Source organism: Suncus etruscus, chromosome 13 (genome assembly GCF_024139225.1).
Source record: "Suncus etruscus isolate mSunEtr1 chromosome 13, mSunEtr1.pri.cur, whole genome shotgun sequence".
Taxonomy (NCBI): Eukaryota; Metazoa; Chordata; class Mammalia; order Eulipotyphla; family Soricidae; genus Suncus; species Suncus etruscus.
The window spans coordinates 15,198,127-15,224,357 of NC_064860.1; the positions used below are offsets into that span (position 1 = coordinate 15,198,127).

The 26,231-nt window shown below is 44.1% G+C and overlaps 1 non-coding gene across 1 annotated transcript; it reads left to right on the forward strand.

Moving 5' to 3' along the window:
• The first annotated feature begins 16,841 nt into the window (after nt 1-16,841).
• On the forward strand, nt 16,842-16,974 carry LOC126026975 (small nucleolar RNA SNORA51). The gene has a single exon (XR_007502156.1). It is a non-coding gene; the product is annotated as a small nucleolar RNA SNORA51 (small nucleolar RNA).
• Nucleotides 16,975-26,231: the final 9,257 nt, after the last annotated feature.

The following is a 26,231-nucleotide window of genomic DNA, read 5'->3' on the forward strand; positions in this document are numbered from 1 at the left end:
CCATGCTATATCTCCAGCCTCTAGGAACAGTATTTTTTAAGAAGTCAGGACCTAGGACTGAAATCCTTTGACCAGACATGCAAAGAAACCCAGCCAGGGCCTTTGCTATGTAAGCCCAGCAGGTATGTAAACACATACCTGCTTCACACAGCAACTATTGAGATATCAGAATGGGAGGGAAAAGGCAATAAAATTGTACCTTGAGAGGTCCCTAGGGGTCACCTCTTCTTCCTCTGACCCCCCATAGCTCCCCCTTGGGCATCTCCCCAATCCTTGACACTTCCCTTGGCTTCAAGGCCTGAAACAGAGACCTGAGCAACAATGATGAGTGAATACCTTGCAGGGCAAGACAGACTTTCCTTCTATAGCAAGTACAGAACTGGGGGCACACTGATGAGTGACAGCAAACTCTGTCATGGGCAAGTAACCATCTTGGGTTGGAGTCGCCTGAGTCCACTAGGAGTAATTCCTGAGTACAGAGCCAAGAGTAACCCCTGAGCACCATGGGGTGTGTCCCAAAAACAAAAACAAACAAACAAAAAAACCACTTTGGGCCATGCAAGAGGTTCAGGGGGATCGAGTTTTGCTTGTCAGGGGCCCCAAGCACCACAGAAGCTTACCACCAGCATCTAATAGAGCTCAGAATAGGGTTTTCAAGCAATAGAAGTCAAGCTTGCTACGCCATGTCAGGAGAACTGAGTAACCCACATCTCCTCCAAATGGTCTCCAGCATGAAAGTTCCCCTCTCCACCACCAGAGAGGTGTAGAACACTCAGGAGATGGGTGCCAGCAGGCCCCAAGCCTGAAGTCTACTGATACAGGCTCTACTGATACAGACTGCCCTGTCACTGGCCATTGAGGCCGAGGAACTAAAGATCTTTCTGTGCTTACAAAAGTTTTCATGAGGACCAGGGAGATACCAAAGGGCTGGAGCACATGCTCTGCATGCGAGTTTTGCCTTGCTTGGTCCCTCAAGCACTACCAGGGGTAATCCTCAAGGACCAGAGCAATAGAACAACACTCAGCCAACTCAGGACAGACCTGGATTTGATTCCCAGCATCCCATATGGTCCCCCAAGCCTGCCAGGAGCAATTTCTGAGCACAGAGCCAGAAGTAACCTCTGAGAACTGCTGGGTATGGCCCAATAACAACACCAACAAGTCCTCTTACCTTCTGAAAGATTTCATCCTGAGAAGCTTAAGAAACACGTTTTCCTTAAAGAGAACTTAATGCATCCAGATCAACATTTCAAAAGTTGACTTGATCCACTAAGCCAGCCACCTGAATCCACCACCACCAGCCATCAGTTCCATGAGGACAGCAGTGACTCGTGTTAATGGAGTCTTTTGGGGACCAGACTTGTTATTTCTACACATTGCCTTTGTGTGTTCCTGAACCTCAGAGAGGTCATGCAACTTTTCCAAGGTATCACAGCTTATAGGCAACACCTCTCTCCCTTTCCCCCACATCCTTCCCACAGGTTACTGAGAACCTCCTTGCAAATGAGAGATGAAGGGGCTGTGTGTGTGTGTGTGTGTGTGTGTGTGTGTGTGTGTGTGTGTGTGTGTGTGTGTGTGTGTAGTGCCTTCAGGGACAGGGTTTTAAGGTGTCATCTTTTCAACCAAGAGGCAGAGACAGTCTCAGGGCCCAGATTCCATATACACCCCCAGACTGCCAGTCTCCCAAAACACAAATGCCTGGTCCTCCTCAGAGACACCCTCAGACAGATCCTGCCTGCTCTCTGAGTTGTCAGTTGGAAGCTTTTAACCTTATGGGCATCTCTGTGCATCATACTCCCAGCAGGAGGTGGACAGTGGAACAGAAACAATTTAATGAAGACACATTGAGCCTGGGTGGCCCCGACAAGCCATGCCCAGAAGCTCTCTCCACCCTCCATGGAGCCGTGGATTATTATAAAAGCCAAAGAGGAGGCATATATAACAGTAGATTTTCTACTTCAGAGAGTTAGGCTAGCAGGGATGCAGGCTCAGCAGGAGATATGCCTTGTTTGGGTTTCATCTCTGGCATCCCCCAAAGAAAGGGAGATATAAATATAAGGATCTTCATGGGGCTGGGCAGGTTGTGCAAAGGACTAGCATGTATGTAAGTGCCCTAAATTTAACTCCTGGCTGCTATAGTCTTGGTGGTCCCTCATGTGTCTGGAACAGGAAGTGGGCTCTAGACCTCCCACCCACCCTGGACCACATAAATCAGTCAATAAAACAGCATGATGGCCTTGAGGGCTGGTTCACATACAATTCAACCTTGTCGTCTTCGGATGAACTAAAGACTCACATTTCTTTTTCTTTCATTTCTTCTTGTATTGCCAGGGATCAAACTCAGGACATCTTATATATGAGATATGTGTTTGTCTGCAGTCATCTCCTTGATCCAGAACCCCAATAGCTATGTTTTGGGGGGTTTTGTGGATTTTTTTTTTTGGTTTTTGTTTTTGGTTTTGGTTTTTGGGTCACACCCAGCAGCACTCAGGGGTTACTCCTGGCTCCATGCTCAGAAATTGCTCCTAGCAGGCTCAGGGGATTATATGGGATGCCAGGATTTGAACCAATGCATGAAAGGCAAACGCCTTACCTTCATGCTATCTCTCTGGCCCCGGCTATGTTTTTCTGGTAATGATGGTTGGCCACATGTGGTACTGTTCAGGGCCTACTCCTGGTTCTGTGCTCAGGGAATTCTGCAATGACCTAAGGTCTGCAAAGTAGGCACTCCGCCTATTTGGGCTTTCTCTCTCTCTCTCTCTCTCTCTCTCTCTCTCTCTCTCTCTCCTCTCTCCTCTCTCTCATCTCTCCTCTCTCTCTCTCTCTCTCTCTGTCTGTCTCACACACACACACACACACACACACACACACACACAGAGTTTCTCTGTCTCTGTTTCTTTTTCTCTCCCCTCAGTCACCAAAACACAATGCCTTGTCCTCCTCAGAGACATCCTCAAGACAGGCTTGCTCTCTGAGTTGTTGTCAGTTGGAAGCTTTTATCCCCATGGGCCTATTCCCTCAGCCTAAGAACTCCACTTCTACCAAACTCCTCAGAGAAGCAGAAGCTTCTAGTGTATGGGCCACTCTGAGAGCTATGCAGGAAAAAACAAAACAACCATGGTTGTATACTGCATCATGTGAAAGCAGTCCTCTACCAGGGAAGACCCTACCACTGCTGTGGCATAGACTTATTCAACAGAGACTTCCTTTTAACACCCAGAGGACTTAACAACAACGACCTGGGCCCGGAGAGATAGCACAGTGGCGTTTGCCTTGCAAGCAGCCGATCCAGGACCAAAGGTGGTTGGTTCGAATCCTAGTGTCCCATATGGTCCTCCGTGTCTGCCAGGAGCTATTTCTGAGCAGACAGATAGGAGTAACCCCTGAGCACCACTGGGTGTGGCCCAAAAACAAACAAACAAACAAAAAAAACAACGACCTGCTTTCAGGACTGAGCACTCTGCATCACTCTCTAATTATGAGTGAAATTGGGAGGTGCTCCGCATCATCCTGACTTTGCTGTGGGATATAGACATATTCCAGGATCCTTGGCTGCAGAAACCTGACACCAACAACAGTGACTGTGTGAAGAATAAAATTGTTTTGGCACTACAGACAATGACTTGGGTTGGACAGCCTGGTATGCCTGGAGCCTAGAGTTTGTGCCGGAAAGCTTCAGGGGTAAGGTCTCCTTATTTAGGCCAAGGCTTTTCTTTCCTATGTCCCCTATATTTTGCTAGGCCCATGCAAACAATTGTCACACTAACACCATCTTTGCTGTGCTCCTTTGACTCATCCTTGATGAAATGATGTAGTATAATCAACTGTATCAATAATGCTATAGCCTTTAATGTCAAAGGAGTTACATAGATTTTGTGGTTTTAGATTGCTTTGGGTACTGCTAAGAAATGTTGTAGTGTACTACAACCTGGGAACTTGAGGGACAAAGTAAATGTGCATGTGCTTTGTTTTATTTTCCTTAATTTTTTTTTTGTTGTTATTGAAAATTCAAAATCAAAGTATCAGAAGAGGATTTTTGAGAATTCTGTTTATGGGTGATTGTCTTCCCTCTGTAACTTTACCTTGTCCTTTCTTTGCATCTTTGTCTTTAAATAAAAGTTTTTAAAAAAGTGCACAGAGAATAAGAAGTGCCCTCAAGACTCCTCCCACCCTCTTCTGAGCCCAACTGGCTTCTAGAAGGAAGTGAGAAGAGTGTGATTCTCTTAACTCACTTCAATAAATGAGCAATCATGTCTCGATGCCCTGGAGTAGTGATTTCCTGAGCTCTCGGTGCTAATAAGCTTCCATATTCATTTGCAGAATAAAGCTGCCTTCCTCCCCTTTCCCAGAGGAATCTTTTCCTAGCTCCTTCCTAAGGCCAGTCTAATGAATACACAGTATTCTGCTCTTAGATTTTAACCTTTCATTTAACCTATGCAAATGACAATAAAACAGTATTTCTTGAATTTCCTCACAAATTTTTTTCTTATGCTTTGCTCCAAGCTCCTAAGAATAAAAAAAAAAAAAATAGGAATCAGAGTTGGGTACAGTTGGGTAGGGCATTTGCCTTGCATGAGATGACCTGGGTTCCATCCTCAGCATCCCATCTGGTCCCCAGACACCACCAGGAATGATCCCTAAGCACAGAGCCAGAAGTAAGTCCTGAACACCACTGGGTGTAGCTCAAACAATCCTCCCAATAAAAAATAGTGCCATATTGAGGGTAGGCAGAACTGCCCTTCCCCTAAAACAAGTAAAGAGATGCAGGATATGGCCTTGTAAAAGCAGTAAGAAAAGAATGGATTAGTGACACCTTTATGGGAACCAGCTCTGTGGGTTTTGCATTGTCTTCAGAACAATATTTGTGGTATTTGAATTCAGGGAGATAGAAAGAAAACTAGCCCACAAATGCTACAGGAAGCAAAGGGTGTGGAGCAGTGGTCCTCAAACTATGGCCCGCGGGCCACATATTGTATTTGTATCTGTTTTGTTTCTTCATTGCAAAATAAGATATATGCAGTGTGCATAAGAATTCGTTCATAAGTTTTGTTTTTACTATAGTCAGACCCTCCAATGGTCTGAGGGACAGTGAATTGGTCCCCTGTTTAAACAGTTTGAGGACCCCTGGTGTGGAAGAAGGAAAGAGCTTAGAACATTCTAGAAGCAGAATTTGGACAGTGTATGTAGAACAGAATCATCAAGAGGAGTAAGTGGTTAGGTGTGATCCAAAAAACAAACAAGCAAACAAAAAAGAAAAAATTGTCAAGAGCAGTTAAAGCCTTACAGAAATGTTACTTGCCTTGTGACAAACCTACTCAAGCTCCATGGCTTATACTCATTTGCCTTCCACTTCACCAAGCCGGATGTTAATCATTTGGGATCTGATCTACAGAAGAACCAAGGGAGGGGATCACCTGGTCTCTGAGGGGCTGCCAGCATTCAGATAACTGGAAGGTCCCAAGTATATATATGCTATTCTGTGCCAAGCAGAGGCATCAAAGGGAAGTGCTCATCTCACTCTACATCGTCTCAGGTAGACCAGGCCTCTATACATGTGGACCTCCAGGAAGCAAGGTCAAGGGGTGAATGAGAAACTGGGGGCTGAAGAGTGTCAAATAGTAGAGCAAGTGCTTCACATGCACACATCCCTGAGCTCCATCTCTGGCACCCTACCTCCATTGCCCTACTTCAAGGATGACTGAAATTGACCCCTATAAAAAAGAATAACAAAGGGTAACCATAAGATTTAGGCATAGGAGTAATAATGTTACTATACTGCATTCTCTCAGAAGTCACAAAGTATGAGGCCAAAGAAATAGTACATTGAATAGGGCATTTGCCATACACAGCCAACCTGGGTTTGATTCCCAAATTCCCAGCATCCAAAATGCTCCCTTGAGTCTTCCAGGAGTAATTCCTGAGTACAGATCCAAAAATAACCCCTGAGCACAATCAAATGTGCCCCCCTCCAAACTTAAAAGCCACAAAGTCAAACTGGATGAAGTGGGACAGGGCAAATTCCCTTGGCAAAGTGTGGAAGAGGAGGCCTGTGTGACCAATTCTACGTGTTCCAGCAAAGCACAGTATTACACTTCAACCCAAGAGCAATGGAAAGTCATGGATGAGTCTGGGAATCAAATAACCAAAAAGTGGTAACTCCGAGCAAACTTTTCTTCTTGCCAAACCTTAGCAAGATGGGTTTGCTAAGGTTAAGGAAATAAGAACCACACACCAAGATGCGAAGTTTGGACAGTATAAAAGTAACTCCTTGTGATAGCACAGCAGTAGGGCATTTGCCTTACAAGTTGCCAACCCTGGACTGACATTGGTTCGAATCCCATCCCATATGGTCCCCTGAACCTGCCAGGAGCGATTTCTGAGCAGAGAGTCAGGAGTAACCCTAAGCGCCACCGGGTGTAGTCCAAAAACAAACAAACAAACAAAAGCCACTCCCTGGGAGACATTCTTTGAGTTTCTGTTGAACCAAGAAACATTGAAATGGATAGGGATTCCCAGATCTTGGGCTGGACATGCTGTTCTTTATATTCTTCAGACACTTCTCAAGTATCCAGGATACTTGAGAGCAAGTCCTCAGGTGGTGAGCTTCAACCTCACAGAACCCAGGGAACAAGTCCTGGTGGACTGGTCACTTCTCTTCATTCCCATACCAAAACACACTCTCGGACACTTCACTGACATTTCTGTTACATACCATGTATTATTATGTATGTTCATTTTATGTTCCTCATATTTATCTTTATTGTCAGACATATGCAAAGCTTCCTCAGAAAAACTCCCGAAAATGGAGAGGCTTTTCTATCTCCCTAAATCTACTGGCATAACCCTAGATCTCCCTACTTCCTCTTTCTAAAGCTTGTTCTAAAACCTGTGCTGGTCAGACATGTCTCCTGACTTGTAGGATGTTACTCAACATTTCCTAGTTGGATACACAGGTCAGCGGGAGGGAGGGAGAAAGGGAGGGAGGTGTTAAGGCAGAGGTCATCAAGGTCAGTTTACAGACCAGCTAGAAGCTCCATTACTCAATCCAATGTGAACAAAAGTGTTGCTGTGTTATTTTGTTGATATGACTGAAGTTCACAATCAGTTGAACTCCAGTAAGGGCAGTAAGAGAGCTTGTTCCTAATCTAAATAGGTCTAAGTCGATGAGTTGATTCATTCAGTCTTTAAGAGAGGAACTGAAGGGCCCAGAAAGATAGTTTACACTTACCTTGCACTCCATCAAGCTCAGTTTGATCCCTGGCGTTGCCTCTGGTCCCACAAGGACTGCCAGAAGTGATGCCAGGAGTAAGCTCTGAGCATAATCAGGTGTGGCACACAAAACCAAAACCAATTTCCCTTCCCAAGTAAGGGAAATCTGGGCAGAGAATGTGAGTCAGCAGTGGAGCACTTATCTTTCATATCAATAGCCTGGGTTTAGTCCCTGACACAACCAAAATACACTTATATATATATGTGTGTGTGTATATATATATACATATATTTATATATACTAAATATATGAATATATTTGTATACATTTATATAAATATACACTAAAAGGAGGGTCGGTAGGAAGATCATCAGCCTTAGCCTCACTCTGGGTCCAAGACTTCCAACCTTCCCTTCCTGCAAGCCTAATTTATATATATATATATATATATATATATATATATATATATCAGTTTTGTGCATAGTGGGCTTCTAAAATCACACGTGAAATGTCTTGCATCTATATTCCACCGGTTCATTTATCTGAGTAATGTAAGCTTATTCTCTAAAGATGCTATGGAGGGGCTGGAGCAATGGCACAGCCGGGAGAGCATTTGCCTTGCATGCCACTAACCTGAGTTCAATGCCCAGCACACTACATGGTTCCTAAGCCAATCAGGACTAAACCCTGAGTACCACCAGATGTGGTTCAAAAACAAACAAAAGCAAAACAATGATGTTGTGAATGTTAATTTCTAGCTCCAGACATGTGAGCTCTCCCAAGGTCAGAAACAGAAGAGGGGTCAATGCAGGATGAACCCAGGACCCAGCAAGACAACAAGGTCAGTCAACACAGGAAAGAAAAAAACAGATGAAATAGAGGATGGACTAACTCGAATACCTGTGTTGTCATTGAAAGGAAAGTGTTTCAAGAATGAAAAAAGGAAAGCTGGGTTCTTGCTATCCAGAAGTCGAGCCTCTGAAAGCAGTGATTGGGTTTCTGAATCTGAAGCTGTACTGATAAGGGTAGGGCAATGGGGTAGAGTGTTTGCTTTTTACGCTGCTGACACAGGTTCAATCCCCAATATCCCATATGGTCCCGTGAGACTACAAATATTAATTTCTAAACACAGAGCCAGCAGTAACCTCTGAGTGCCTCCAGATGTGGCCCGAAACAAACAAAAATAAGTGATCATTAAATTTGCACTATGACAGCCATCAGTCAATGTAGACAGGGTGACCATTTCAGTAGCATTCTCAGCAATGCTACCTCCAGAATCTCCACAAGAACACCGAAAGCTCAGTGTCATATGCAGTGTACAGGGCAAAAGCCTTGGAGTCCAGCTTCCAGGGAAAAGCCTAGAGGCTTGAACTTTCTGTACTTAGAAAGTCAAATACCTCAGACAGTAGAAGGAGCCAAAGTCTTCCAATCTTGGTTCAGATCCCAAAATAAATGAGGAAGGAAGGACTTCAGCCTATTCTCCTGAGGGGAAACCTGAAGAGCAACTTCCCCTTAGGCACCACACATCAGATCCAGGATACTTGAGAGCAATTCCTCATGGTGAGCTTCATCCTCACAGAACCCAGGGAACAAGGTTTCTACTTCCCAGAACCCCTGGACCCTCCCCTGCTTAGACACTGAACTGGTGAGGTACTATGTATGCACCCCTCAATGAGCATCACAATCTGGTGAGGGAAGCAACATACTCCAGCCATAATTGGGTGACTCAGTCACAGGTTTCACATGGGATCGCCATCATCCTGAACTCAAGTCATTCCTCAAACTTTTCACATTGCCATCAGCCTTGAGAAGATTCACCTAAGTCCCATTACTCATTCCTCAGAAAGGTTTCAATTATTTCCAGGACACTGGAAAACAAATTATGTCATGGGAGCATAATTCTTATTTTGGGAAGGGCACACCCAAAGGTGTTGGGGTCAAAGGTGAAGGGGGCATTGAACTCAGAGTCTCACACATGAGACTGTGTTCTACCATCTGAGGTGCATCTTCAAGTTTTGAAAACATAATTATGATTAATGAACTCTTTTTTTGGGGGGTGAGGAGTGAAGGTGTCAATGTTTACTCCCAGCTCTGAGCTCAGAGATCGCTCCTAGGTGGTGCTTGGAGGACCATATGTGGTACTGGGATTGAACCAGAGTCAGATACATGCAAGGCAAGACTAAACTATCTCTCCTGTCCCTGTTGATGAATTAATTTAAGAAAGCAATAAAGGGGCCGGGCGGTGGCGCTAAAGGTAAGGTGCCTGCCTTGCCTGCGCTAGCCTTGGACGGACCGCGGTTCGATCCCCCGGTGTCCCATATGGTCCCCCAAGCCAGGAGCAACTTCTGAGCACATAGCCAGGAGTAACCCCTGAGCATTACCGGGTGTGGCCCAAAAACCAAAAAAAAAAGAAAGCAATAAAGGGGAGCTAGAGCGATAGCATGTGGTCTTGCATATGGCCTATCCAGGACAGACATGGTTAGATCCCTGGCATTTCATATTGTTCTCCAAGCCTGGCAGGAGTGATTTTTAAGTGCAGAGTCAGGAGCAACCCCTGAGTGCAGCTGGGTGCATGAAAAAGAAGAAAGAAGGGGCCAGAGAGATAGCATGGAGCTAAGGTGTTTGCCTCACATGCAGAAGGACGGTGATTTGAATCCTGGCATCCCATATGGTCCCCTGAGCCTGCCAGGAGCAATTTCTGAGCATAGAGCTATGAGTAACACCTGAGCGCTGCCAGGTGTGACCCAAAACAAAGAAACAAAAGAAGAAGAAGAAGAGGAGGAGGAGGAGGAGGAGGAGGAGGAAGAAGAAGAAGAAGAAGAAGAAGAAGAAGAAGAAGAAGAAGAAGAAGAAGAAGAAGAAGAAGAAGAAGAAGAAGAAGAAGAAGAAGAAGAAGAAGAAGAAGAAGAAGAAGAAGAAGAAGAAGAAGAAGAAGAAGAAGAAGAAGAAAAGAAGGAGGAGGAGGAGGAGAAGGAGGAGGAGAAGGAGGGGGAGAAGGAGGGGGAGAAGGAGGGGGAGGAGGAGGAGGAGAAGGAGGGGGAGAAGGAGGGGGAGAAGGAGGGGGAGGAGGAGGAGGAGAAGGAGGGGGAGAAGGAGGGGGAGGAGGAGGAGGAGGAGGAGAAGGAGAAGGAGAAGGGGATGGAGGGACGGACAGACGGACGGACGGACGGACGAACAGAGTTCAAAGGACTGGAATACATATTTTGCATGTGAAATGCCTGGGTTCAACATAGCAGAGTACCCCAATTTTCTCGGAGAAGTTCCCTAAAAGAGAGGACAAGAAAAAGTTGGACATTCTGTATCCCAAATCAAAAGAATGTTAAAGCCTTTTTTGACATATCAAATTCCATTTCTGGGAACGTATCTTGAAGAAATAATGCCTGAGAAGGGGAGAAAATCATAGCCACAAAGATGTGGTTTTATTCAGTAGACAGTTATATATTATATCTTCATATTTTTACAGAAACACAAAAGTCACTTATGGTCTAATGTTAAATCTTTTTAAATATAAAATTACACTATAGAAAGGCCAGAGAGATAGAATGGAGGTAAGGCATTTGCCTCGCAGGCAGAAGGAAGGTGGTTTGAATCCCAGTATCCCATATGATCCCCAGAGCCTGCCAGGAGCAATTTCTGAATGTAGAATCAGGAGTAACCCCTGAGCGCTGCCAGGTATGACCCAAAAACAAAACAACAAACAAACAAAAACTTACACTATAGAAGACATGAATGTGAGCAAGAACTCCAGTTCTCTAAGTCTAAGTCATGCTTTTCTCTTCTAGACTGTGGCTCTGCTAATCAAGTACTAAGTGTGCTAAGTGCCTTACATGCCTATTGGGCAAAACCCCTCATTATCCTTGTGATGTAGCAATGACTCATTGATTTTCACAGATAGAATACAGAAAAGAAGGTGCTTGCCTTGTGTATGACTGACTTCAGTTTGATTCTTCAGTACCAGAAATGGTCCCCTGAGCACCTGTAGGAGTTACCTCCATCTCACTCCCCACCAAAAGTAAATCCCAAAACAAAAAATGAAATCCAGAGTTGGGAAGTGGTTCTTCCAAGATCACAGAGTAAGAGGAAATGTGGGAATCAAAACCAGATTCCTATCCAGCTAGCTTCCATATTATTGTTTGTTTGCTTGTTTATTATTTGTTTTTCTTTGTTTTTTGTTTTTTTTTTTTTTTTCATTTTTATTTTTGAAACACACCCAGTAGTTCTCAGAGGTTACTCCTGGCTCTGAGCTCAGAAATCACTTCTGGCAGGCTCAGGAAACCAGATGGGATGCTGAGGACTGAACCCAAGTCAATCATGTGCAAGTTAAATAGCCTACTGCTGTACTATCACTCCAGCCACCAGTGTTTGTTTTTCTTGTTGCCAGTGCCAGGGATCAAACCCAGACAAGATGCCTACTACTGAATTACATCTTATATCCCTGGCCCTTCTGCTGATTTCCAAATCAGAGCTCATGACCTGTAATGACATTCCTATAATTTCCAAATCAAAGCTTTTGACTTCAGGCTATAACTGAAGGCAATTGTGAAAATTAAAGTACATATGTGAAAATCCTTCAGAATATAGTTGCTGCTACATTGGTAGGTTTATTTGTCTTGGGAACCCCCTGTAACTGCCTCAAGACGCCTAGAAGTAAAGGAGATGTGCCATGGAGGAATTTCAGAGGACCTAACCCAAAGACAAATACAGACAAGAGCTCATTGATATTAGCTGCTTGCTCTGCACCAGGCATTGTTCTGCTTGCTGACTTAGTGCTTGCAATAATTTCTGTAGCTTATACCTAAACGGTCTGTCCTGAAGGCATGAGGCACCTAGGCAAGTATGCACTGAGTATGCTCTTTTCAGTACTATTGTCTGAGATCCCCAAAATCCTATGAACATTACAACTAAGAAGACATAGGAAGCCCCAAAGTCAACACAAGTGTGACATCCTCTCAAACACCACAACCTATCAAAGTTAATTGTTTTGAATCCAAGTCTTGGCAACAGATGAATAAAGGTGGGAAGCAAGGGTGGGGGTGGCCTAGGAGGTAAGCAGTATTTTACTGCTTGTTTTACAAGTAAGAATCCCAAGGGGAGATTTAGAAACTTGTCTACAGTCTCATAGCAGAGTCAAGCAGAGTCAGAATACCAACCTCAGGCAATATGGCTCCTTGCTCTACCTAATTTTGAAAGATCACACAGGTACTGTGTGGACCTGTAAGGTCCTCTCTGAGTAAACTACAGGAGATGGGCACAACACTTACGCTTTTGTGTGTTGAAACTTTAACTCAAGTTGTTCTTGTGTTTCTATGATTCCTTTTACAAAGAAAATTTGTGCTAAGTCTATGTACAGGGAATAAGATGCCTGCTTTGCATGCAGCTGAGCCCATTTCCATCCATGGCACCATATTGGTCCCCCATGAGGGTAGCATAGATAAGCACCAGGGTAGCATAGATAAAGCACCAGCACCACAGACTCCAAGCCACACTACATCCTCAGCCCCTTTTTGAATCACCAGCCCAGTTAGCCTCTGAAAGAAGCCCCCAAGGGCTCCTGGACATTTCTTTGGAGCTCCCCTTTTTTCCCTTCCAAAACGAGCTAAATTGGGCCCAATTGATAGCACAGTGGATAGGTACTTGCCTTGCATGCAGCCAACCCAGTTTTGATCCTCTGCATCCCATATGGTACCCCGAGTCTGCCAGGAGCCATTTCAGAGTGCAGAGCTAGAAGTAACCCTTGAGCACCGCTAGGTGTGGCCAAAGGGAAAAAAAAAAACTAAATTAGGCCACCCCAAATCTCACCTACTGATATTCTGAATGACTGTCTCTGGAAGTGTGTGTATGTGGCTCTGAATCCAGTATTATTGGCATCCGCTAGGAAAGGAAACGGAAGACACACACAGAGAAGAGAGCCGGTAGAGAAACAGCAAGAAGATAGTTAGAGGGGCCGGGCGGTGGCGCTGAAGGTAAGGTGCCTGCCTTGCCTGCGCTAGCCTTGGATGGACCGCGGTTCGATCCCCCGGTGTCCCATATGGTCCCCCAAGCCAGGAGCAACTTCTGAGCACATGGCCAGGAGTAACCCCTGAGCGTTACCGGGTGTGGCCCAAAAACCCAAAAACCCAAAAAAAAAAAAAAAAAGAAGAAGATAGTTAGAGAGGCCTAGAAGTAATCGGTACAGTCAGCTCCTTGATTCTGGGTTTTCAGCCTCAATAATGAAAAGAGAGTTTGCATTTCTCTTCTGACAGCCACTGTGACAATTTGTTATGACAGCTGCAGCAAACTGGCAAACAGTGGCCATTGGCAGAGGCAGGGATAAATAAAACATGATCTGGACATGCCAGGGAATCTTATTCTGCTTTCAAAAGGTCAGGCTACTATGTGCATGAACCTTGAAGACATTAGGTGACAGGAAATAAGCAAAACAATACTGTGGGACCCCACAGAGAATGTGAAGGGCCACACACCCTGACAGGAAGTAGATAAGTGGTTGCTAGGGACTGGGTAAAGAGAAAAATGAAAAGTTGTTGTTTAATGGGTACAAAGTTTTGGATGAGTAAAAGTTCTAGATGAGAGAAGGTGACCTTACACAACTGTGTCAATGCACCCCATGTCGCTGAACTGCTTGGTTGAACAAACTGTAATGATAATGATCTTGTTTGGGTCATAATTGGGGAAGGGAACTATTTCCACAGGAAAAATAAGAATTTCAAATCACAAAATAAAACAAAAGGAGCTGGAGTGATAGCAGAATGAGGAGGGCATTTGCCTTGCAAGAAGCCAACCCAGGTTCGATGATGATGATGATGATGATGATGATTATTGTTATTATTTTGGTTTTTGGGTCACACCTGGCAGTGTTCAGGGGTTACTCCTGGCTATATACTCATAAATCACTCCTGGCAGGTTCGGGAGACCACATGGAATGTCGGGATTCAAACCTCCGTCATTCTGCATGTAAGGCAAATGCCTTACCTCCATGCCATCTCTCCACACACACACCCCAGGTTCAATTCTTGGCATCCCATATGGTCCCCAGATCCTGTCAGGAGTAATTTGAGCCAAAAGTAACCCCTGAGTTCCTCTGAGTGTAGCCCCCCAAAAAAACAAACAAAAGGGCTAGACCAATAACATAGCAGTAAGCATTTGCTTTGCACATGCCAACACAAGACAGACCCTGGTGCAATTCCTGGCATCCCATATGGTTCCCCAAGCCTAACTCTGAGTGACCTCTGAGCCTGGAGTAACCTGATGGGTGTCACAAAAAAAAAAAAGAAAGAAAGAAAGAAAGAAAAGAAAAAAGAAAGAGAGAAAGAAAGAAAGGAAGGAAGGAAGGAAGAAGAAAGAAAGAGAAAGAAAGAAAGAAAGAAAGAAAGAAAGAAAGAAAGAAAGAAAGAAAGAAAGAAAGAAAGAAAGAAAGAAAGAAAGAAAGAAAGAAAGAAAGAAAGAAAGAAAGAAAGAAAGAAAGAAAGAAAGAAAGAAAGAAAGAAAGAAAGAAAGAAAGAAAGAAAGAAAGAAAGAAAGAAAGAAAGAAAGAAAGAAAGAAAGAAAGAAAGAAAGAAAGAAAGAAAGAAAGAAAGAAAACCAAACAAAAATAGAAAGCCATATATTAGTATAGAAGTAAAAAAAAAAAAAAACCACTCTAGAGTTTTTTTTTTAACAAAGAAGAGTTAATATGAAGAAAAGTTCACAAGATGTTGGAAATGGAGAGAAGGTTAGGCCACAATTAATCAAGACTGCTAACCAGTATTCATCCTGGGACCAAGAGATCTATGAAGACACGGTGTGACCAGCATGGTGACTCAAGGCTGCCATGCCCAAAAGCCCACACCTGCTCACCAGGGTTCAACTCAGACCTTAAGTAAGATTAGAAACTGAGGGTAAAACTGTCTCTTTTCTGCTAGCCTTCATCTCTAGCAGCGCCTCCTACTGCACCTTGCCTCCTCCCAACAGAGGCTTGCAGAGAAAGGATCCTGGGAAATGTAGTTTATAGGCTTCCTACTCAACAAGATCAAGAGAGGAACAAGCTGATTTATGGCAGACACAGTTCAACTCACAGGACTTTGTGCCAGTAACTTTTTTAATTTAATAGATTCTTACATATCCTATTTAAATTATTTAAATTTATGTATTATTTAAATACATAAAAAGGGAGGGTAGAGAAAGCATGGCAGGCTGGATCACATGCAGGAAGCCTTAGCACCACATTGTTCCCCCTAGCTCAGAGCCAGGAGGCGAATGACCCCAAATGACCCCAAAACCAAAAAAAATTAAGACATAAAATAGAACCTTTGGGGGCCGGAGAGATAGCATGGAGGTAAGGCGTTTGCCTTTCATGCAGAAGGATGGTGGTTCGAATCCCGGCATCCCATATGGTCCCCTGTGCCTGCCAGGGGTGACTTCTGAGCATAGAGCCAGGAGTAATCTCTGAATGCTGCTGGGTGTGACCCAAAAACCAAAAATAAATAAATAAATCAAATAAATCAAATAGAACCCTGTTTAAATTGGGCAATACAGCGTTGGACTGACTGATTGCCAAATACTCATTTAGGCATAAGAAAATAAAGCATCTTAAATTGAGCATAATATATACTCTGGCAGGCCAAGAAGGACATTCAAACACACAGCATAGCATGGACACCCCACCCCACCCCAGCATCATGGTATATAGACTTGTTGGCCACCTGGCACCACTGAGGAGGCTCCTGTCTAAAGAAAAAAAGTCACACTTAGCCATATTTAGTTTATTGACCAAATGTACTCAAAATGTTCTTGCTAGCTGAATTTAGGATTTGTGGGTGTTTTGTTTTTTTAATTTTGTTTTGAAATAACGGAGAACACAGTCAAGTCAATTGGGGCTGTGGATTTTTCTCTCTTTGGAGTGAAAACCATATTAAATAATGCTGAAGGTTAACTTACAAAATTGTACTCTTCTCAGTCTCTCCTAGTCTGTCAGCAAAGTGAACAGAAAGAAGAACACTGTCAGGCCAGAGAGAAAGTTCAATCAGCTGAGCACAAGCCTGGTATGTAGAAAGCTCGGATTTGATTCTGAACACTGCATGGTACCCCATCAACCTGTAAGCACCAAGACAGGAGTAGCCCCCACCAGCACTTACCAATGTTGCCCATAAGCCTAAAGCAAGAAGAAGGGAACTATAATGGCATTTTGAAACTCATATGATTCCTCTGGGCTTTCATAGTTTTCTATCAACAGTCCAGTGTTTGTAGCTTTGCCCGTAATTCCAGGGGTCAATCAAGGAGGGTATCCCTCCAACTATTCTACAGGGATGGGCAAGTGACCCAAATGTGTCCCTCATTTCTGCCTGTCCTTGGGGCAGTAACATCTCCCATGTAGAGATAGGAACTCCCCTCAAAAAAGTCCATGCTCTAGCTCACCACAGGGATCGTTTAGTGCAGTCACAGAAATAATTACACTGAGAACTATCATAACGAAATGTGACCAAATGAGGGAAGTAGAAAGCCTGTCTAGAGTACAGGCTGGGGTGGGGTGGGGAGGAAGGACACTTGGGGTATTGGTCATGAGAATATTGCACTGGTGAAGGATTTTGTGTGTGTGTGTGTGTGTGTGTGTGTGTGTGTGTGTGTGTGTATCAAAAAGAAAGAAAAGATAAGATAAGGCCTCCCAATTCTTATCACAGGCTGTGTTCTTTACACTGACTGTATAGAAAGAGGAGGTACAGTAAATGTACCCCATATACACCTCAACCCGGGCTCTTTGCCTGGTCTGTATTGTGAATTGGGGGACAAAAAAAAAGTCCATGCACTACCATGTGGGGATATTGTCAAGAATCAAACCATTTGAATAAAAATCCCTGTTAGCCTGGAGAGATGCTAGAACTCTCTTCCTCCTCAGGAGAGTCTTGCTGGGGTTGTTAGCTACCTTAGTCAATGAGTCAACCCCAGCACTCACCTCAGGAGAAATAAACCCTAGACCTCTGCATCCGTTGCATTGTCACATTTTATTTTCATTTTTTTGTCACATTTTATCAACAAAACTTTTTCTTATGAAATGCTGTTAATCTAGGTCTCCTATGCTTATGCAATGACATATGGTTGGGTTTTTTTCTTTCTGTTTTTGCCCCAAACACAGGTTCAACTAGTTCAACAATTTGTCTTGTGTAACTAACACCCTAGGGTGACATTAGGGGACACTCAGGGCTGCCCTCTGGGGCAGGTCCCCTGCACTCTGGCCCTCTAACGATGTACTCTTGGACCTTCAGTAAATAGTTGGCTTGGGCAAGAGCCAAGCTACTTTCTACTGAATTCTGCTGAGGATAGGTGTTCGTTCCTTTGACTGACCTACAAGAGCTCCTGTTTACTTAGAGACTACAAAAAGTCCCCAAGCCTGGAAACCTCAGGCTTCTGCCTTACTGAGAAGTGAAAGTGAACACAAGGTCTACCAGCCAATGCTTGTGGAATGTCCTGCACCAGTAATTATTCAAATTCCTTTTGTAGTGAGTGAACAAGACCCAAAGCAAAGAAAGCTGCTGAGTCAAGGAAGTCACCCAAAGGTGGAGCTTGTACTTTGCCTTCAGGAGCCCTATGTTGGATCTTTGGTATTGCATGGTACCTGTGCCCTGTCAAGAGCAAATTCTGAACACTTAACTCCATAAAACAATATATTATTTTTTTTATTGAAAGGGACTTATAGGTTCTTCAAATGAACATTTTGGGAGGTGCTCCACAGTGGCTGAATTCCAGTCAGGAATCTTTCTCTTCATCTCAAGAAGTTGTGAAATTCTGATTGGATCCCCACATGGCCATTCTGTTTGGACAAGACACAGGCCAAGTATCTGGTCAGAGCAGGAAATACTTCTCCATGACTGAGTGAGCGAGGACAAGGGGATATGAACAGTGTTTTGTCAAGGGTGGGTAGCAGGAGAAACAGCTCCAGAAAAAAAGATATCTATTTTTTTTATTTTTTTGGGGGGGCCACACCCTGTGACGCTCAGGGGTTACTCCTGGCTATGCGCTCAGAAGTTGCTCCTGGCTTCTTGGGGGACCATATGGGGCGCCGGGGGATCGAACCGAGTTCCGTCCTAGGCTAGGGAAGGCAAGGCAGGCACCTTACCTCCAGCGCCACCGCCCGGCACCGATATCTATTGTTTTTTGTTGTTGTTTGTTGTTTTTTGTTTTCTTTTTCTTTTTTATTTCTTATTTTATATCTATTGTTGATCATTGTTCAATTATGTGATCACTGCTCTTCACTGTGTGCACAGGTGATAATGAAAAGCAGATGGACTTCAAGCTCTTTTTATCACTATTTTTAAGTGCTGTCCAAACAACGCTTTCCCAAATTGCTGCCCATGGGCCCAAGATTCGAAGCACTCTGCACTGAATCTCCGATACTTCCCCTCGTTCAGTTCTCTTTCCTGCAGAATTATCCAAAGACCATGGTTTCACCTGATTCGCAGGCAATCCCTCCAACCTCATTTGACAGCTGCCAACTAGACATATCCAATAAAAGAACTCACAGTCATACCAACCACCACTTCTGCTTTGTCTTTCCTGTCTCAGAAACAACCCTAGAACAAGCATTTCTAGTTTCAGATACATTGGTCATACATGCATTTCCATGAGCTCTGGGATCCCAGAGCTCTGGGATTATAAGAAGTGACTCCCTGATCAAGTTTGGACCAGGATCTGGGCAGGCATCCTATGGGGTTGAACCAATGTATTTGCTATAGTCCATATCTGCATCAGTAAAGAGATTGTTTATTCCCCAATTTCCTTCCCAAACACACAGTTTTTCCTGCTTCCCCTGGACAAGGAAAGAAGTCTTACACTGCTTTCCTGACTCCTTACTCCAGTTTCCATGTGAACTTGTGTGTGCCTGTACTATGGGTATGTACACTGAATGTACATGTGGGCTGAATGTGGAACTTCACATAAAAAGCATGTACTCTACCACTGAACAACCCCACAGGGTCACAGGCTCCTGATTTTGTGGGATCTGAGCCTGAAGAAACTAAAATGATGAAGAATATTTTGAGTGCTGAGACCCACTGAGGCAGGAGAAGCTGAGATAGAGTTTAAAGAGGTCCTCAGGGGTCAATCCCCTTTGAATTCTAACTCCAAACCTGGCCTCTGGGTACCGGAATATCAACTGGATTACCTGTATTCTTTTCCTAACACCTCAGCCTTTAATGCTGGATTCTGATAAGGCTAGCCTATGCTTGATAATCACTATAATACCTGCCAAATGTCTATTAGAGTTTTTTACATTACATCCTCTGTTATTCTTGCAAAACACCCAGTGAGGACCAGAAGTGATTACAAGTGGAGATTCATATTTCACTAGAGAAGAGAGGCTTGCTTTCATTAACAATTCCAGAAATTTCAAGTTTTTTATTGGGAAGATGGTCTACAATATTTTATTGGGAAGAAGGTCAATAGTTACAGGTATGTGAGAATGCTATTCAATCGTTTTGTTTTATTTTGGTTTGGATGCCATACCCAGCAGTGCTTAGGAGTTGCTCCTGACTCTGCACTCAGGGATCACTCCTAAAGGAGATAGGGGGACCATAGGTAGTACCAGGGAATGAACTTGTGTTGGCCCTACCTGCTGTAGTAGCTCTCCTGACAATTGCAGTATTTTTAAAAAAAAAGAGGTTGTGTGTAAACCACTTAGCCAAACTTATAAAATGGGCCAGGTCAGTAATGCCCAAATCCAGAAGGTTCTTTTCAGACGAGTTAAAATCCTGGTGGCTCGCAACTTGAACTAGCTAGTCCTGCCTCCCAGTTAGAGGGGGAAATAAGGGAGGCACCAAAACCAAACAGGTGCAAGACTACTAAGTAGTAGGCTAGGTACAGAGGGGACCACATAGCAGCCCTGGGGGTGAGGGAAGAGGATATGGGAGGTAGGACAAAAACGGAGGTGTAGGGAGGACAATTTGGTGATAGGAATCCCCCCTGATTTTATGTAAATATGTACCTAAAATATTATTGTCAACAATATGTAAGCCACTATGATCAAAATAAAAATTATATTAAAAAAAATCCTGGTGGCTTTTACTAAAGCCTCGAGATGTCAGTGAGGACCATAGCATGGAGTCTAGATCTCCACAAATAAGTTCTATCCCTGCCTATATTTACACACTATGTTTCAGTATAAGTATATCTGTTTATTTCAATTGGGACTTCTCTTGGTGGTTGTGGTGAGTTATTTTTGTTTGTTTTTTGTTTTTTTGGGGTTTTTTTTGTTGTTGTTGCTGTTGTTGTTGTTTTTTTGGTTTTTTCTTCGGGCCACACCCATTTGCTGCTCAGAGGTTGCTCCTGGCTAAGCACTCAGAAATTGCCCCTGGCTTGGGGGGACCATATGAGATGCCGGGGGATTGCACCGTGGTCCTTCCTTGGCTAGCACTTGCAAGGCAGACACCTTACCTCTAGCACCACCTTGCCGGCCCCGGTTTGGTGTGTGTGTGTGTGTGTGTGTGTGTGTGTGTGTGTGTGTGTGTGTGTGTGTGTGTGTGTTGGGGGATTGCTTTGGAGCCACACCCACCAGTGTTCAGGGGTTACTTCCTAGCTCTGCTCTCAAAAATTACTCCTACAAGGCCGGAGCAGTGGCGCAAGTGATAGGGCATTTGCCTTGCACGCACTGACCTAGGGCAGACCACAGTTTGATTCCCTGAAGCTCTATATGGTTCCCCAAGCCAGGAGCGATTTCTGAGCACATAGCCAGGAGTAACCCCTGAGTGTCACCAGTTGTGGCTCAAAAACAAACAAACAAAAAAGAATCACTCCTAGCTGGCTTGGGGGACCGTATGGGATGCTGGGGACCAAACCCAGGTTGGCTATTTGCAAGGCAAAAGCCCTACTCACTGGTTCCACTTTTTTTTTTTTTTTGGTCACACAGGGCAGTGTTTAGGGGTTACTCCTGGCTCTATGTTCAGAAATCACTCCTGGCAGGCTCGGGAGACCATATTGGATGCCGGGATTCGCGAACCACCAACCTTCTGCATGCAAGGCAAACGCATTACCTCCATGCCATCTTTCCAGCCCCAGCTCCACATTTTTAAGGGGAAAATAGCCTATTTTTACTTGCTCTTGCCTTTTGTCCGTTTATCAATGTCTTTGTAAACTATTGGCTGTTATTTGCATTGATATCTTAAGTTCTTCTATCTCAGAGTCATGAAATATCAAAATCTGTAGAACAAACAGAATTATTTCCCCCTCCTCCCAACTTAGACAAGAGGAAATGAAGGCTCAGTCAGCAGGACTTGGATCCTATTAGTGAAGGAAATCAGGACTTGTGAGTTCCAAAACGTCATGTAAGTCTGCTTAGAACAGGAAGGGGGATTCCCTCATTCTAAACAGGACCCCTTGATAGACCAGATTGTGTCCCTGCAGTGCCAGAAGACCTAGCACCCCACTCATACCTACCATTCTCTGACATATAAAGGGCCTAGCCAATCTCAGAGAGATTGCTGAATCATCCTAGTGCCACACACAGCTCCTGGAGTGACATCTCCAGATTTCACAATACTGACAGCCTCATAGGAGCACAGCAAATTCGGTGGAAAAATTGAGTAGAGGCCCACTAAATTCAATAAACAAAAGCAAAAACCCAGAAGCCTCAACTAACTTCTAAAGGCTCAGTAAATTCTCAATGACTTCAGTAACACCATTGTGAGTTACATGTTGTAACAATATAAAGTGAATTATTTTGTGCCTGCTAAGATAGCAGGCTGTGGGGGGGAGGGTGAGAATTGGGGGTCACTAGTGGAGGGACTAGGTCACACCAGTAGTGGGATTGGTATTGGAAGTGAATACCTGAAGCACCTATATTATGAACAGCTTGTTAAATCATGGTGTTTAGGGGTCGGAGCCCTAGCCCAATGGAAAGGTGCTTACCTAACAAGCTGAACCAATTAGGTTCGAGGCCCGGCATCCCATGTACATTACATGCGTAGAGTGATTAAAAATATATATAAAATGGGGCCCGGAGAGATAGCACAGCGGCGTTTGCCTTGCAAGCAGCCGATCCAGGAGCAAAGGTGGTTGGTTCGAATCCCGGTGTCCTATATGGTCCCCCGTGCCTGCCAGGAGCTATTTTTGAGCAGACAGCCAGGAGTAACCCCTGAGCATCGCGGGGTGTGGCCCAAAACCCAAAAACCAAAAAAAAAAAAAAAATGACCACGAATATGAATAGGGTTACAATTGAATGAGGAATAAATCAATGGATGAATGGAATGGAATATGGATGTGGAATAAACAATGACAACAGCAACAATAACAGGAGCCTTGGAACCACGAGGACCTCTCGGGAACAAAGAGGAGGAGTTGGAATCCCCAAAAACTTAAAAAGAAAAAAAATCATGGTGTTTAAATAAAGTTTCAAACATTAAAAAATAAAATAGGGGGCCCGGAGAGATAGCACAGCAGCATTTGCCTTGCAAGCAGCCGATCTAGGACCAAAGGTGGTTGGTTCGAATCCCAGTGTCCCATATGGTCCCCTGTGCCTGCCAGGAGCTATTTCTGAGCAGACAGCCAGGAATAACCCCTGAGCATCGCCGGGTGTGGCCCAAAAACCAAAATAAATAAATAAATAAATAAATAAATAAATAAATAAATAAATAAATAAATAAATAAAATGGGGGCCAGAGCGATAGCACAAAGGGTAGGTCATTTGCCTTGCATCCAGCCAACAAAGGCATTTATTTGATACTTGACATCCCATATGTCCCCCAAGCCTGCTAGGAGTGATTCCTGAGCACAGAACCAGGAATAACCCCTGAACATCCGCTGGCACTGAATGTGGCCCAGAACTAAAATAAAATAAACAGGATCCCTTGACTCATCTTCCCACTCCCACCCCAGGCCTATCCCACCAATCAAATTAGCACCAAGAAAGTTCTTCCTTTGTGGAATGGTTCTACCCTGGATGTGGAGTGGGGGAAGAGTGACTTCCATGATTTGATCATCTCCTGAGGTCAGAACCAAGTAGGTAGGCCTCTTGCTGGAGGAAGCCTCAGGTCAGGTGTGGCAGGCAGGTAGCTGCACTTTTGAGGTGGGAAGGAGGGAGCCCCTGATGGAAAGCTGTGCTCAGAGAGGATTCTTGAAACTAAAGCAGGACAACTTCAAGATTGTGCCTTTGCCTCTAACTGCATCTAGATTCTCTCCTCCAGTAGGCAGGGGCCAAAAGGCCCTACTGGCTGGATCTGCCAACCTAGAATCCCAAAGTCCTCCACATTAAGAAGGGCAGGAGAGAGGAGGCAGGAGATTAAGTGTGAACATGTTTTATCCTTATGTTCTTCCCAAATCACCAACCTGCCTGATGGGCAGTGATTCAGCAGAGCATCAGCACTCACCACCTGTCATTCATTCATTCGTTCATTTGTTTATGTCAGATTTCCCTGAGCAGTTTCAAGATGCAGACATGCCCTCCAGGCAAGACTAGCCTCCCAGCTTCTATTTGCTAGTGAACAACTGCTATTCTACTTTTTATCTGGCCCCAACAACTGCTATTCCAGCCTCTTCCTAAAACCTTAAATACCCTGGTCAACCTGATCTCCTTCTTTTTTGTGGGAGGGGACCAGGGGGCTGGGTCATACCCAATGGCGCTCAGGGGTTACTCCTGGCTCTGCACTTAGAAATTGCTCCTGGGAAGCTCGAGGGACCATATGGGATGCCGGGATCCAACCAGGGTCTATATCTGGGTTTGGCCGAGTGCAAGACAAATACCCTACTGCTGTGTTATCGGTCCAGCCTCATCCAGATTACTTTTTTAATGGGGTCAGGGAGTCTGGAAGGATAAAAATTGCAATTTCTTGAAACTCAATTCAAAAAATAGAACATTTGGTTTCTTTGGTGAAGGATGCTCCCATACTAGAAGTATGTAGGTGTTATTCCTGGCTCTGTATTCTATCCCTAGATCCATATATGGCCCCATTTACTTCCAGAATGACTCTTGAGCAGAGAGTCAGAAGCAAGCATCACTAAGTTGGCCCAACACCACATTCTTGCCCCCTCAAAAGAAAATAAAAAAGATGGGGCCGGCAAGATAGCATGGAACTAAGGAGTTCGCCTTATATGCAGAAGGTTGATGGCTCAAATCCCGGCATCCCATATGGTCCCCTGAGCCTGCCAGGAGCGATTTCTGAGCATAGAGCCAGGAGTAACCCCTGAGCGCTGCCGGGTGTGACCCAAAAACCAAAAAAATATTTTTAATTAATTAATTAATTAAAAAATAAAATAAATAAAAAGAACTTTGGAGGCTGGAGCGATAGCACAGTGGGTAGGGCATTTGCCTTTTACGTAGCCAAGCTGGGTTCAATCCCTAGCATCCCATATGGTCCCCAAGCCTGCCAACAGTGATTTCTGGGTGCACAGGCAGGAGTAACCCCTGAGCACAGCCAGGTGTGACCCAATCCCCCGCCCAAAGAAAAACTTTGGATACTTTCACAAACCAAACCGTGACAAACTTTCTCTATACACTAAGTTTATTTTTGAGATGAGGATTAATTTTGTTCACATTAGGTAACCAAAGTGGGAACTGTCAACACAGACATTTATCCTTGGCATGAAGGCCCAAAAATAGCCCTGGAAGCAGCCACTAGGTTTCAGAAAGCTGCTGCCTTAATGAAACTATTCTTCCCCTATTACAAAATAGTCTCCACTCTGACAAACATGTTGTCAACTCTGGGAAAGCAATGGAACTTCAGGTTTTTCTTTACTAAAATAGCAACACTGTCATTTTAAGAAAGAACTGTATGCATTATCTTTTGAGATGGAGATCAGATTAGTAAGGTTTTGAGTAGTCTTAAAGGATAAGAACCCATTCTCCTCTGCAGAAATGAGATTAATTCATACTGTGAGAAAGAGATGAATCAAATCTGACTTAAGATTTCTGATTTTTGGGAAAATATCATATTCTGAGACTGGATAAGGAAGATGTAGAAATCCTAAACAGTCAATCACATCTAAGGAAATTGAAACAGTAATTAAACTCCTTAAGAACAAATGTTCAGGTCCAGATGGTTTTACAGGTCAATTCTATCAAACATTCCAAGAATTACAAACACTGATCCTCAGGCTCTTCCAAAACATTGAAAAGACAGGAATCCTTCCGAACTCTTGTACGAGGCAAATATCACACTTAAAAAAAGAAGAAGAAGGGTCCGGAGAGATAGCACAGAGGCGTTTGCCTTGCAAGCAGCCGATCCAGGGCCAAAGGTGGTTGGTTCGAATCCCGGTGTCCCATATGGTCCCCTGTGCCCGCCAGGAGCTATTTCTGAGCAGACAGCCAGGAGTAACCCCTGAGCACTGCCGGGTGTGGCCCCCCCCCAAAAAAAAAGAAGAAGAAGCTCTCTGCTGGGGGCTAGAGTGGTAGCATAGCAGTAGGGCGTTTGCCTTGTATGTGGCTGACCCAGGACTGAAACCGGTTCGATCTCCGGCATCCCGTATAGTCCCTAGAGCCAGGAGCAATTTCTGAGCAAAGAGCTGGGAGTAACTTCTGAGCACCACTGGATGTGGCCCAAAAACAAAAACAAAAAATAGAACTTCTCTTGCTGCTTGCTAGCTGTACTGAGGGCCATAGCAATTAATTGGGAAGCCCAACAGAGTCATAGTTAGTGAAACTGCAAGCAAAAACTTTCCATGCAGGAATTCATGATAATATCTGTACTTTGTGCCTTTGTAAATCTTCCTCCTTCCCTTTTTTCTCCTGCTGAAGAGAAAAGAAAACTTTGCAATAAGGGCAAAATATTTTGAGCTCAGTGCAAAGTATTCACTTGGCAGCTAACTCCCAAGGATTCCTTAGTATCTTGAAACATCGCCAAGCACTTATTGCCTGACTACTGGGTGTCTCGTCTTGTCGTGGCCTGAGCAGAAATCCTTCAAGAAGAGCTACTTACTTAGAATCCAATCATCAAGGCAGGCCTGACACTCATGATATAAATAGAAAATAGTGTCATAGGCTAGCTTACTGTTAAATGGCCAAATGCTGCGTCAGACTGCTATTTAAATTAGAGAATGGAGATCAGGGCTTGACTATTGCGATAGAGTT